The 12,905-nt window shown below is 41.3% G+C and overlaps 1 long non-coding RNA gene across 1 annotated transcript; it reads left to right on the top strand.

Moving 5' to 3' along the window:
• Positions 1-203: 203 nt before the first annotated feature.
• On the top strand, positions 204-12,536 carry LOC115336386. Its single transcript, XR_003921745.2, has 3 exons — positions 204-635; positions 2,808-2,966; positions 10,519-12,536. It is a non-coding gene; the product is annotated as an uncharacterized LOC115336386 (long non-coding RNA).
• Positions 12,537-12,905: the final 369 nt, after the last annotated feature.

Below are 12,905 nucleotides of genomic sequence, written 5' to 3'. Positions count from 1 at the left end.
ATGCCCAGTATATAAACTGGGGGGAGTTGGCTGGGGGGTGGATCGCTGCTCGGGAACTAACTGGGCATCGGTCGGCGAGAGGTGAGCAATTGTATTGTCTATCACTTGTTTTGTATTTTCCAATCCTTTTATTATTATTATTTTCATTATTGTTGTTATTATCATTATTGATTTCTTCCTTTCTCTTCTATTAAACTGTTCTTGTCTCAACCCACGAGTTTTACTTGTTTTTTCCCTATTCTCTCCCCCATCCCACTGGGTAGGGGGGGAGTGAGCGACCGCCTGCGTGGGGCTTAGTTCCCGTCTGGGGCTAAACCACGACACCATGACTGCTTTTTTTTTTTTTTTTTTTTTTTTTTTTTTTTCCCACAGATGTAACTTCTGAGGCTGATGACTCAATTTCTGAAGCTGCTGGTACCTAAGGGCCTTGCAGAGAATCCCCACCTTTTTTCCCAGCAGACAGCCTCTGTGTCTGGTTTAAGGTGCCTGTGTGGGAGAGAACTCAGTCGACAGTTCAGCCTGGTTTCCAAGAAGCCTTCAGGTCTTGGATGATGCAGTACAGACATCTTCCACCTCTAGGCTATGTCCGCACTGCTAAAAGGCATCTGCTCCGGGGAATGGTGCCCAGCTCCCAGGTCAAATCATAACATATTTTTATATTCGTTCTCATTGTTCTGTAGACTGGGTTCACGTCTTCTTTGGGCTCTGGGTAGCAAGCTCATGGCCCTAGGAAATAATTGCTTGCTTGCTTTGTGCCTTTTGTTCGGCTCTAAGAAAATGTCTGGAATAATGCGAGGGCTGTGTTATAGCCTCCCAGGCTGCTCTCGTTTTCTTTTCTGTCATGATGCCATTCGTTAGTGCGTACTGCCTGGCCTAGGGCATGGCAGGGAGATGCAGGACGGAGTTTAAGGGGTGCAAGACCTTTTGGGCTAGTTTTTGAGGGCTGAGGTAGCCAAAGCCGGCTGGTCGTGCTTATGAAGTGTGGGCTGTATCCCAGCCTGGCTCGCGGTCCCGAGTCACTTCAAAAGAGAGCTGAAGAGTGACCTGAGGCGCACAAATAGTTTGTGTAAGATCAGAGAGCGGGGCCTGGGAAGGAGCTGGGGAGCTAAACTGTCTGACGGCGTAGGCTCATCCACAGCAACGGCTGCCTAAAACAACTCTGTAATTTTTGGCAAGGAAAAAAAAATGCACAAAAAGGCTGATAATTATGATAACAATTGAAATGGATGGTTCAGAAGCAAAACAGAAAGTTACAACTGTAATGACAAACAATATCATCAGAGTAAGATAAATGGAATGAGCTTTTGCTTTCTTTTTGGGCAGAATGGCATAGCAAGAAGGTAAGGTCTTTTCCCTAGCATTAGAATTATGCAAAATAATTTTATAAAGACTCCATCCACTTATTTTGGAAAAGAGTGACATACTACAGAAAATGCCCTGCAGGTTTTGGCAAGAGGTATTTTTTAGTCTTTTTTTTTTTTTTAATACAATTCTGTAGATTATATACACTATAATTGTTTGCATTCTGAGAATATGGGATGTAATTGCACCACTGAACATGAAAGAGCCCACTGATGCATTTGCCCAGTTATAGCAGTGCACATATTGCCTAGGGATGGGGATAACTCTATTGTTTCTTTTCTGTATGATGCAATTAAATTTTCTTTTTTGTACAGTGCAAGTCACAACAGCTTGTCAGTCCTCACTGCAGACTTTGGGAATTACTAGAATGTCAATATTTACTCCTTTTCTACCAATATATAACAAAGCTATATATCCTTATATATAAGTGTGTGCATGTGTGTATGTCAAGCAAGTACTCTCGAGTGTATGAGGGCTAATCAGCTACAGAGTTCAAAATTAATACAATTTCCGAAGAGACCAAACATTGTAAATAAAATGTTTACACAAAAGATGAACTCAATCTCATTGTAAATGGAAAAAAAATACTGGATATAAAAATATATAGAATAAGACAGTAGCTTCCCAAAGGATATGTGAAAGGGAAAGAAAGCAATACAGATTAGCCACTGTTTGTAATTGTATTAGTGTGAGTATGTATTTCTTTATGTGTTAATGAGAGGATAAGAAGGATGCTCTTTGAGATATGATCATGTTTTCCCTGTAGAATGAGGAATTATGACCACAGCTCTTTAATTTGATACCCTCAGGAGGTGTGAGTTTAAGCCCTCTTACATCAGAAAATCTTAGCATGAGTGGTGCTACAGTGGTAGCAGCAAAGAGGAAGAGATGAGGCAGGGAGAGCAGGACTATGTGTTTAATTTTAATGAAATAATGCATGTCGCATTACACAAGACAGACCTGATGGGAAAGTCCAATGTGATTTTTAAAAGCTTTCCATATGTTTTTGACACAGACTTTAGCATTTCATGAAAATATTATGCTTGCTACAGTATTCTATTGCATGGATTTAGTATACCTTTAGAGAGGGTAGCATTCCCTATTAAAAATTTTTATGTTAAAAAGAAATTTAGACTTTTTTTTTCTGGCCTATCATTTGCCTTTTTTTTTTTTTTTTTTTTTTGAAAAAAAAGTGTGATCAAACAGGTATCTTTTTCATATTTTCACTGCCTAGTCTTGAAACAGTATCAGGGATCTCTTCAGTAATTTCTTTGCAAATATGTTTTTTAAAGAGTCTTAGTACATATTGCCTGATCCAGACCCCACTAACTTCATTGTCAATAGTAACACTGATTTTGCTGGACTTTTTAAGTTAGATCCTGAATGATCTTGGAAGAGTGCTGTAGCGTGAATGCCTCAAACCATATTCTGTACACCTTATCTAGCCTGCAGATATACAGCAGGATCACACAGACTTACCATGACAAGTGTGTGAAGAACTGTAGATTGGAGCAGTAGAACGAATAAATCAATCTGAAATTATCAGCTGAATGGTACACCTTGTCCCCAGCAAGTGGAAACTTTAAAAGGAGATGTTTAAAAAAGTAAGTGACTTCTTAAAAATACTATGGAGTGTGTGTATATATATGTAAGTGTGTATATATACATATATATATATATATATATGTGAGACTCATGATATGTCATTTGTGCTTACGTAACCCACAAGCCTGCACAAATTCTCTGCACATCAGACTGAGAGGTCCCTATAATTTTAGACAAATTATTTTTCTGACAAAAGTACATTTTTCTGAAACAGCATATTTCTAAATAGTGTCTGACTACTTTCCTGTGGAAGCCGGGAAGCACAGTTTAATGACCCAAGCAGGGAAAGGGTAATATTTCATAGTCCTGCCTTTTAAAATGATAGAAAAGTTCTAAGAGAAGATGTTTGAACCCTAAAAATGGTAACAGATCTGGTAATGGCTTTGGGCATAGAAGTACTGCAAATCCACAGCTACTGCACAGCAGCTCCCCGGGGAGGTGCTCCTAAGCCCTCCCATCAGGATGGTGGTTTGCCTTCTTCACGTTCCCCTTTGGCTAACGGCATCCCTGCAGGAAATTCCCAGTATGTTGTGAGTTAAAACCTTTCCTGTCCACAACAACGTGCGTTTTTCTTGGCCTGAGTTGTGTCTACAAGGATGCGAGCTGTCTGAAGGGGGTGAGGAAGCTGGGGCTGTCTCTGCCCATGCCATTGCCGCCTCTCTTTCTTCCAACCATGGTAGCCTTGCAATTTCGTTAGGCGTGCCAGCTCCCTCCAGCCCCCTGGACTAGCTCAATTGCCCTAATCTTTCAACCACATAAGTGACAGCACAAGCTCTGGTGGGCACAAACCAGGGAACCAGAATGCCACGAGTGCCGTCTTGCCCTTCCTTAGCCAAGCGCAAAGCCAGGAGCCCTGAACGGCTCCGTGTTTGAGAAGCCCACAGCTGACAGCCACACAGCCTCTTTGCCAAAAGTCGCTCTTGCCTGAGGCACCACCCGACTTGCCAAACCCCATTTTGACTGTTTTCTAGAGTCCTACCTTTTCCTCTGCAGATTTTTTTTTTTTTTTTTTTTTTTGGTAAGGGCTGCAACAGAGCTCACAAATCGTAGTCCCCGGGGGCAAGTGGTAATACAGAGGAGAGAGAAAGTGTCTGTAGATGACAGCAGGTGAGATGGGGCATGGGTCAGCTTGCAAACCTCTCCCGTCCTTGCTGTTCAGCTATTCCCATCTTCAGATTACACTTCATTTAGGTCTCAGACTTGAGCATTTTTCCGGACTGATCTGAGTCAGGGATGAGGACTGGAGAATAAGGATGTGGCCACGCAGTGCAAGATGTGGCCAGGATCTGGCTCTGGGAACACTTTACCAAAGCGACTATAAATGGAGCTCTTCAGTGGTCACTGCGATATATAAATTGGGAAAAAAGTAGAAAAGAGAGAGAATTAATTCATCGTACAGTGAAGCAGAAAACTCACATCTGTCCTTTATACAAGCCAGTACACCCCATTTATTAATGCTGTTCTCCGCACTGCCGGGTCTAGGCAATTAACTTCCCCTGACTGGCTTCCCTAGTGTGAGGAAGGATAGACAGTATGTTTATCATGGGAACGTATTGATTTCTTTTTTAAAATTCTCAAGTAAATTGCATAATTTTCAATATGTTAGAGACTGGAAGATAAATGCTTGATCACATGCAATAATTAAGGGATGAGCTGAATCCTTTACATTCTGGGGCTGAAACACCCCTTAAAATGTAAACAAGTGAAAGGCAATTCTGAGTAAATCAAGATTTGGTTTCTTTAGCCTGAAAATTAAGGTCTAGTTTCAAAACTCCAGGCACTTCTGTACCCCAGAAAAATGCATAAAAAATTAGCCCTTCACACGTGCAAGCATTAAGAGCATCAGATTTTCTGAGATAGACAACCACGTGCAGCGCCCATCTGAGATTAAAATCTACTAGCCCTAAGGCACCTATTTTTAAAAAAAGATATTTAGGTCATTTCAGTGCCCATTCTTTGTGTTTTGATGTGGAAAAATATGTAACACTAGCTTTTATGTAAAGCCCATGCCTTCAACTTGTTAACTCTCCTTCCTCCCTCCTAAAGTCTCAGTCATATCTCGTGACTGCTATAGTCTAAACTGAAAGGAAAGAAAGGTTCAAAATTAAGGACTGACAAAACTTTCAAAGCACATGACTGTACTCAATACTTAGAAAACTGGATGATTAAGATGCATTGTCACCTCCAACATTTTAGAAAGATTTGGCCTGTTTACTCCGAGCCTCCTTACCCAAATTTTATTTACCCTGATGTTTTCCACTTTGAACAGATGGTGAGTCAACCTTCCGGGTGTGAGGCTGGCTGGGCTTTTGGAAAAAGGATTTAAAATAATAAATAAAAGGATGGCTAAAGTGCATCATCACGGAGGGGCTGTGTGAGCAAGTACAAAGCACAGCGCACGGCTAAGACTAAACGTAGAGAAGTGGAAGCCGCATCTGTCAGGAGCAAGGAAACAGCCAAGGTAAAACATCGCCGGACTCTGCCAACCGTCCTGACACCGCGCCGGTGCCTTGCCCTGCGGATTGCCGCTGGAAGCGGGAGTCAGAGTCTCGCCAGCAGCAGGAAGATGGCAGGGCACTGCTGCCAAGCCGGGGGAGCAGGGACGGCTCTGCAGGGCTCAGCCCTGCAGGGACAGACCACTTGCGGCACGCTCGTCCAACCCGTTCGGCTTTAATCACATGCGGGTGGCCGTTCTTTTCTCAAGAACTACTCTGGGCCTTGCGATATCGAGCTCAAGAAATCTGAATTCCAAATGCCGTTTGAATGACCCTCACATGAAAGAGGTAATTGAGGATCAAAGCCAGGAGGAAGAGTCGCTCTAGAGGCTGAGAGCAGCAGTCCAAAGAGTAAGGTCGGGCTGATGGAAACAGCAATAACGGTAAAAAAATGGAGGCAATAGCAACAAAATCAAAAAACAAGTGGAGACTCATAAAACAAATATTAGGCCAATGAATGAGAACGCCTGAATATAAAACATCAGGGAGAAATGACCTCTGAGGAGAATGTCACGAAGATGCGAAATAAACCCCAGGAAAACTAACAGGAGGCAAGAGCGGGCTAAACCAAATGCAGCATAGAAGCAGAAAACTCAGGCATGGAAGTGACCATATCTAGAAATAGAGAAAAATGCAATTTGCGGGAGAGCGCTAAAACCGGGTGTATATTTAAGCAGCTCGTTAGCGGTGGGTGGAAGCCCCGGCAGCTCCTGGCACTAGAAGGGCTCCGCAGGGTGCGGGTGCTGCGTTGCTCCCAGCCACGGCGCTCGCTGCGGCCAGGAGATGTGCCGACCCCGCGCGTTTTCCAGGCAGCTCCTGCCGGATAAGCTCCGTGAAATCTGGCCGGAGTTGAAAGCCATGGTGCTGTTAGCCATCCACTGGGGTGGATGTTTCCACTGGCAGAGAGCCGCTGGCAATGAATCAAGCAGTCAGTGAATGAAAAATAAGTACAGCCAGATGTTTGATAAGAAAAATATTGTCAGAGAAAATCTCCGGCTCATTTAGAGCTGTCTGTTGTTGTGCTCAAGGTGTCTGTATGCTTCGGGAGCTGGGCAGAAAGCGGAAAACAAGCCACACTGCTCCACTAAAGTGTAAACACAGCATGGATTTTGATCTGTTTCAACAAACTGCTTTTTGGGGAAAATTTGTAATGATCCATGGGAAGTGCTGGTGAAAGACTAGAATTGGATACTGTCAAACGCAGGACACTTCTCTGAGCAGGGCAAGAGGTAAATATCTGTTCTGCTTAACTCTGGAGTGATGTGACTTGGGGTTGTCCCTCCTCAGGTGGGTACCGTGACCACCGGGTCGGGAATTAACACTCAGGCAGAGAATTCCTGATGGATCCAGCTCTGGCAGTTTAAGAATCTGCTGCCCGCAGTTGCCTGCTCTGTCTCTCTGCCAAAGGCTGCTGGCAAGAAGGAGTGCAAAGCGAACGTGTGCTTATGCTTCATTTCACAGCCCAGCATATTCACGTAACCCCCCCCGATAAAGGCGGGTTTGTATTAAGATGTCAAGCTACGAACTCCTGTGGCCAAGGTATGGGTTCACTTTAATCAAGCCTGATTTGTAATCCCCGGTGAAGTGTCGAGTTAAGCAGTGATTAAGATGGTCTTAAACCACCTCAGCTATTAGCTTCATTGCAAGTGAGGCAGAGCTTTCACATGGTTCTTGACCCAGTGCATATTTTAAATAATTTAAATCCATATAAAATGGAATAGCACCAACAGAAGATATTGAATAATCTTTGCAAATAGTCACCCTGAAAGAGACTCGCATAAGGATCTCATAGTATGCGAACTATACTCATAGGGCACTCACATAAATATATGACAGCCTTGCACAAATCTCTGCGCAGAACCAGTAAAACCAAGAACTCAAACTCAAATTCTTCACATCTCCATTGTAACTTAGTGGTTATTGGCTGTACCAGTATTATTAGCAATTTGCAAAAATAATAATAAAAAAAATTCTTAGGTTCTTCCTGATTCATGCTAGGAAAAAGTGTTTAAAATGACAGAAAAATCCTGTAAATGAATGAATGTCTTGGGACTGGGCTAGTATCTGATTATAGATAGCCATCCTACCAATAATCAAACTGACTTTGCAGTGCATCTGTTTTGCTCTTCATTCTTAAAGATGGATATTGCAGAAAAACTTTCCATCTTCTGGTTAATGTTACCTTCCCTCCTTTGTTTTTTGTGCTTTGCTGCTTCTATTCATTTCACGCCTCTCTTTTTTTCCCCGTCAGTCCCTTTCTTCTCTCCAGTCATTTTTCTTCCTTCTCTTCTCCTTTCAGCAACATTTCTTTCTTCTTTGCAGTGACTCCCTTTTCATCACAAGAGAAATCTGGAAGAAAAATAGTCGAGGAGTGTTTTCTCTGCCTCGCTAGAGGAAAGTCGCTGACATAGTGGGCCATCCCTCAAAGGGACGGGGTTGGGCTCCTGGGGTGCCCACGCTGACTACACCAGCTCTGCTTTTCTTCTGCTGTTACATGCTGTTACGCTACCTGATTTTTCCAGGCAGCCTTGGTGTTGAGATTCATCTTTCCCTTTCCTGAATGTTTTCTATAACACCTTCTTTGTCTCTTCGTATAGTCAGGTATAAAATGTCTCTCCTTCAGATTGTCCCCCTACATCACTCTTCGGATTTTCTTCCAGGTGGGATGTGAGGGTCTCCTCCCGCCGGGAGCTTTCACCTCTGGTCTTGTATCTGGTGGTATAGATGCACAGAGAAGGCAGCCGACAGGGTAATTGCCCAATTCAAGCATGGATGAATCCACAGATGGACTATTCCATCTGAGTGTGCATTCTTTAAATGAACAAAAAAATAAACTAAATAATTGTTACATTAGAGCAAATCCAAATAAAAATACAGAAGATTCAGAATATGGAACTGGGACGCAAGAGGAAGAGAAATGCATTCACCATGTCTTAGAGAATAAATGACAAATAATAGCCTTCCTTGTACTTGTCCACACAATCGTGTCTAAACAAGAGGAAGAAGTTGTGGTAAAGACCTAAAATTGGTTCAACAATTACAGAATACTCTTTGTGAGATTCCCTGAGTTAAACATCTTCTAGGGGTTTGCTCTGGTGTTGTTTTTTTTTTTTCCTTTTGTCTAAATTTGTTTAATTTTTCTTTGTATTAATAGCAGCTGGAGGGAAAAATAAAACATTGCCATGGCAAAAGTACATAAGCTCAAATCAGTTTAAGGACCGCTAGGTTTTTTTCTTTTTCTGGCTTTAAATATTTCAGCATTAATTCGAAATGTATGCAGTACTGTAGCTGCCCGTGGCAACTACATGTTCTTGCAATCACAGGCCTGTGAAACACAGATCAATATCACGGAGGGGTTATAATCAACATGCAGATTAATGAACAGAATTGTATCCACCAGGGAACAGTAGAAGAAAGACTAGTTGTGCAATTTAATTGCTGAGCTGCTACTAAATCTCAGCTTTCTATCAATCTCTCTCCATTATAACTATTGATGCATAGCAGACATTAGGAAGAAAACAATAACACAATAATTCAGAACTGCTGGGGTTCGAGCGAATTGGGGACCTTCATGAAAAAAAGTCAGGATTATTTTGTACCTCTGAGCCTGTGAAAATATCCAAGAGATTATTCCCAATTCTTTCTTTGAGTAGGATCTTTCGGTAATCCTTTTGCTTAGTAGTACTGGTAAAGCAAATTAATAGTTAAGCGAAGCCTTCCTGGAACAAATTTAAGTCTATCTGTTTCAATGTGCTTTTGAATGAAAGTTCCAACTTTTCATTAATTCAATTAAGTGAAGTGGTATAGAAAATTAGGGGTGGAAATGACCTCTAGGTATGTATTATTTAGCTTAGCTACCTGTAATGAAAGCTTGTTAGCTCCATCAGACTGTCTTTTTAATGCTTTCTTTGGAGCTTTTTATAGACACACGGTTCAGCAGTTCCTGAAGAGGCTGTTCTTCACTTTCATAGGCTCCACTTGTGGGACACTTTCTCACAACGTTCATCCTTACATTTCCTGCTGCTTCATGTAATTTCTGCTGTTCCCCACCCTTATTCATATCCTTTAGTTTTCTGAATCTTGTTCCTTCATTGTTGTGCCCATTCATGTGGATACCTTATTAAAAACTCTCCTTCTCTTTTTTTTTTCCTGTCTTTTTTTTTTTTTTTTTTTTTGACAAAGCTGAGTACCTTGCTTTCTCCTATTGGTGTTACAGCACTGTTAGCTGATTCCTTTCCATCCCTGTACCATTTTTTCTCTTCAGCTAATCCCTGTAGAAGCATGATTGTTAATTACACCTCTCTAAATTCTTTCCTAGCATGTGGAGGAAAGCTAAAACCCCAGGACGTGATCCCTTAGCTTATTCAACAGAAAATTGCACTGACTTTGTGATGGCCATTATTGCTTGTTACAAACTCATCTCCAGTTGGCTGTTTACGTAGCACTTTCTCAGCTCTCAGATAGTTTATTCTTTTATTATTTTTTTTTAACTCATTGCTTTCCAATGGTCTTTTGTGTTGAGTGTCAGTATTTTTATTAATCATTACCGGATAAAAACACAGATTCTTGCTGGCCCAATTTAACTGAATTTTGGCACCTGTAAGGCAGCCGCATGTGAGAAATATATTCAGGTTGACTACTTTTTTACTATTTTCCTAACCATCATTCCCCATGTTCTGTATGACCCAACATTTGAAATCCACATGTGGAAATTTTGCTAGCTCGTCTCATCTGCTCTGTTCTTTTGACTTCATAGAGAGCTGATCAAACACACAGAGCTTTTGCTCATTGTTCATTATATCATGTTGTAAAGCACCCCATCTCATTTTTCTAAAATTTATATTGGAAGTACAGGTCAATACGAAACTGCCAATACAGGTCAATAAAAATCTGCCCTCTTTCCTTCTCTCTTATTGGGTGTCTTAAGTCCTGTTTAAAGTTGATATAAGAGGACACTTTTTCCTCCTCCCAAAGGGATTCTAACTGGCTTTCTTCCTGGCACTATTCTGCATCAATAAATGGACGCTTACCAATGTGTCTATCCCTTTGCTAACAGGCTGAAGATTATCCTGGAGAGGATTGCCTGAGAAGATCCAGCTTTCGGTTTCCCTTTCAAGGTCACTGATGTCACCTGAGAGTCTCTCCCACTTCTCTCCAGTCAGAGGTTTGTGTACGAGTGGAAATTCCCCAGCACTCCTCAGACCATCCTTTGACCTTCTTGTCACAACTCCTGTCCTGGCACCCGCAAGGCAACAAGCCGTCCTGCTCGCTCTAACTGGGTCACAGATGGCCCAAGCCACATTCTTCACTTACTCACTGAAGGAACGTCCATGAGATAAATTAGAACAGATGTACGGCAACTTTTTCTTTTGGCATTTACACCACCCTCTGGTCTAATTAATCCTGACATTGTGACCATCATAATACGAACTGCATCGAAGGAATGCAATAGCAGATTGTCCTCTTGATGGCAAATATGCTTATTTTCCCTTCCTGTGAGACATGATTTTTCCCTTTCTGTGAGGCAAGCTCTTATTTTCTCCTGCTATCTCTAAACTTATAACAAAGAGACAAAACATCGTGAAGCCCTTACGCTGAGGTTTGTTTAAATTCCCATGAAGGGAGAGCAGATACATTTAGGAAAAAAACAGTCTACTTTCACACATCTCTTCTGATACAGAATTCCCTATCAGAATTCTCATTTGTTTTTCTGGTAATAAGGTACCATGCTAACAATTTTGGGTACCTGTTAATAATATATGTGGCAGTTATACATATTTTATACTAAAGGCTGTCTTAAAAGCAACATCTTTATAGGTAATAACCTGCTTAGAAAAACACTTTCTTGAATTATTTATACTTGTTTGGAGCAACAAAATCAACTATCTTTTTATAAGGTCAGGTACCAAACAAGAGCCATTAATAATATAGTTACCTATCTTGGGACTAAGGTGGCTTAATATTTATTTTTTAATCACATAGGAAAGACAGTTTGCTGCAATATAACTAACCAAGCAAGACTTGTCTATAAAGCATTCTAATGTGACTTCATAGGTTAATAGAAAATTTACTAAAAGGAAAATGCCTGAGAATGCTTTCACATACAGAGATAAGGGGAAAGGGAAAAATAGTAAGTTTTGCAAAAACTCGCCTCTTTCTGTGAAACCTTTAAAAATAACAAGTTCTGACAAAAATGTTGTTTTGAAAAATTTACAAAACTCTATTAACATTTTGGGTCAATGGTGATAACAAACATCATCAGACTGATAAAGAAAAAAGAAATCTGCCCCAAATCTAGCCCCATAGGGAGAATCAAATGGGCAGAAGTCTTGCCTAAATGGACAATGCCAAATGTAATCGCCCTGATTCTTCATTGCCTTAGGCTTGTTGCCATTGCCTGTAAAGACAGTCTAAAATTCTATCGGTAGTTTACGGTGTTTTCACGCAGTCTGTGCCAAGTATTCTTTATCACTATTCATATCATCCCACGAGAAGAGGGGATCTTCCTGGGGCAGTTCCTTGTGAGCAGCCCGTTGTCCAACGATCTTCATGCCTCTTGCAGGATCAAAGTCTCCAGGGCCTTTGCTTTTGGTCCTATCTGGAATGGACAGTACAAGTTGCATCACTGGAGAAGTTCCACGGGAACCATGTGGGAGCAGGTTTGTGTAACTCCAGGCCTGTCCTTTCCCTACCTACCTTGGCTCTGCCTTTTGAGGAATCCTGGAGAGGAGCAGCCACAGAGATAGCTGATAATTCCTGTGTGGAAGAGGGAAAGATGCATTCATGGGAATACTGGCATTTAGCAGCTTTTGTCAATAATGGTTTTGCAATACTGCCGTACTCCAAGCATCGGAAATAGCAGTGAGCTGTTTCTGTTTCCTCACTGAGTGATTCCCAAATCCCAAAACAGCTTTCAATATCAATTTCTGAATGCCTTCTGAGAAAATGTTCCCATGAAACCATAAAAAAGAAATTCTCCATTGGCTTCCATTTCAATGCCAAAGCTACTCCCCTTCTGGCACAAATTTCGTGTTACTTCATGTATGTCACTGGAGATAATTTACATAGACAATAAAAAATTATGAAAGTGATATTAAAGAATTTATTTATATTCAGAAAATAAACCTCACAGCATCTTAATTTCTCTACCTGAGTCTTTTCTTTGTCCTTTTCACTTTCTGTGATTGTGTCCAGAAAGCTGGAAGGTCTGATGCACATTGCCGTGTACTAGGACTCTCCTTTCTTTGAACATTTTTGCAACCAAAGCTGCTTCTGTGAGTATTTGTGTGCATTGCTTTGGGAGGGTCATAAACATCTGTGAACCCAGTATTCCAGAGAAAAGTGAAAAGAAGAACGTTGAATGAATTTTTGAACATACTTTTCTCCGTGTTACTGGCCATCCGTGTACATGAGCTAATGCCAGTTCTCAAACAGTTGTGTTTG

The sequence above is a fragment of the Aquila chrysaetos genome, chromosome 26 (genome assembly GCF_900496995.4).
Source record: "Aquila chrysaetos chrysaetos chromosome 26, bAquChr1.4, whole genome shotgun sequence".
Classification (NCBI taxonomy): Eukaryota; Metazoa; Chordata; class Aves; order Accipitriformes; family Accipitridae; genus Aquila; species Aquila chrysaetos.
Note: the sequence above shows the minus strand (reverse complement) of the source record. Positions and strands in the feature narration are given on the sequence as shown.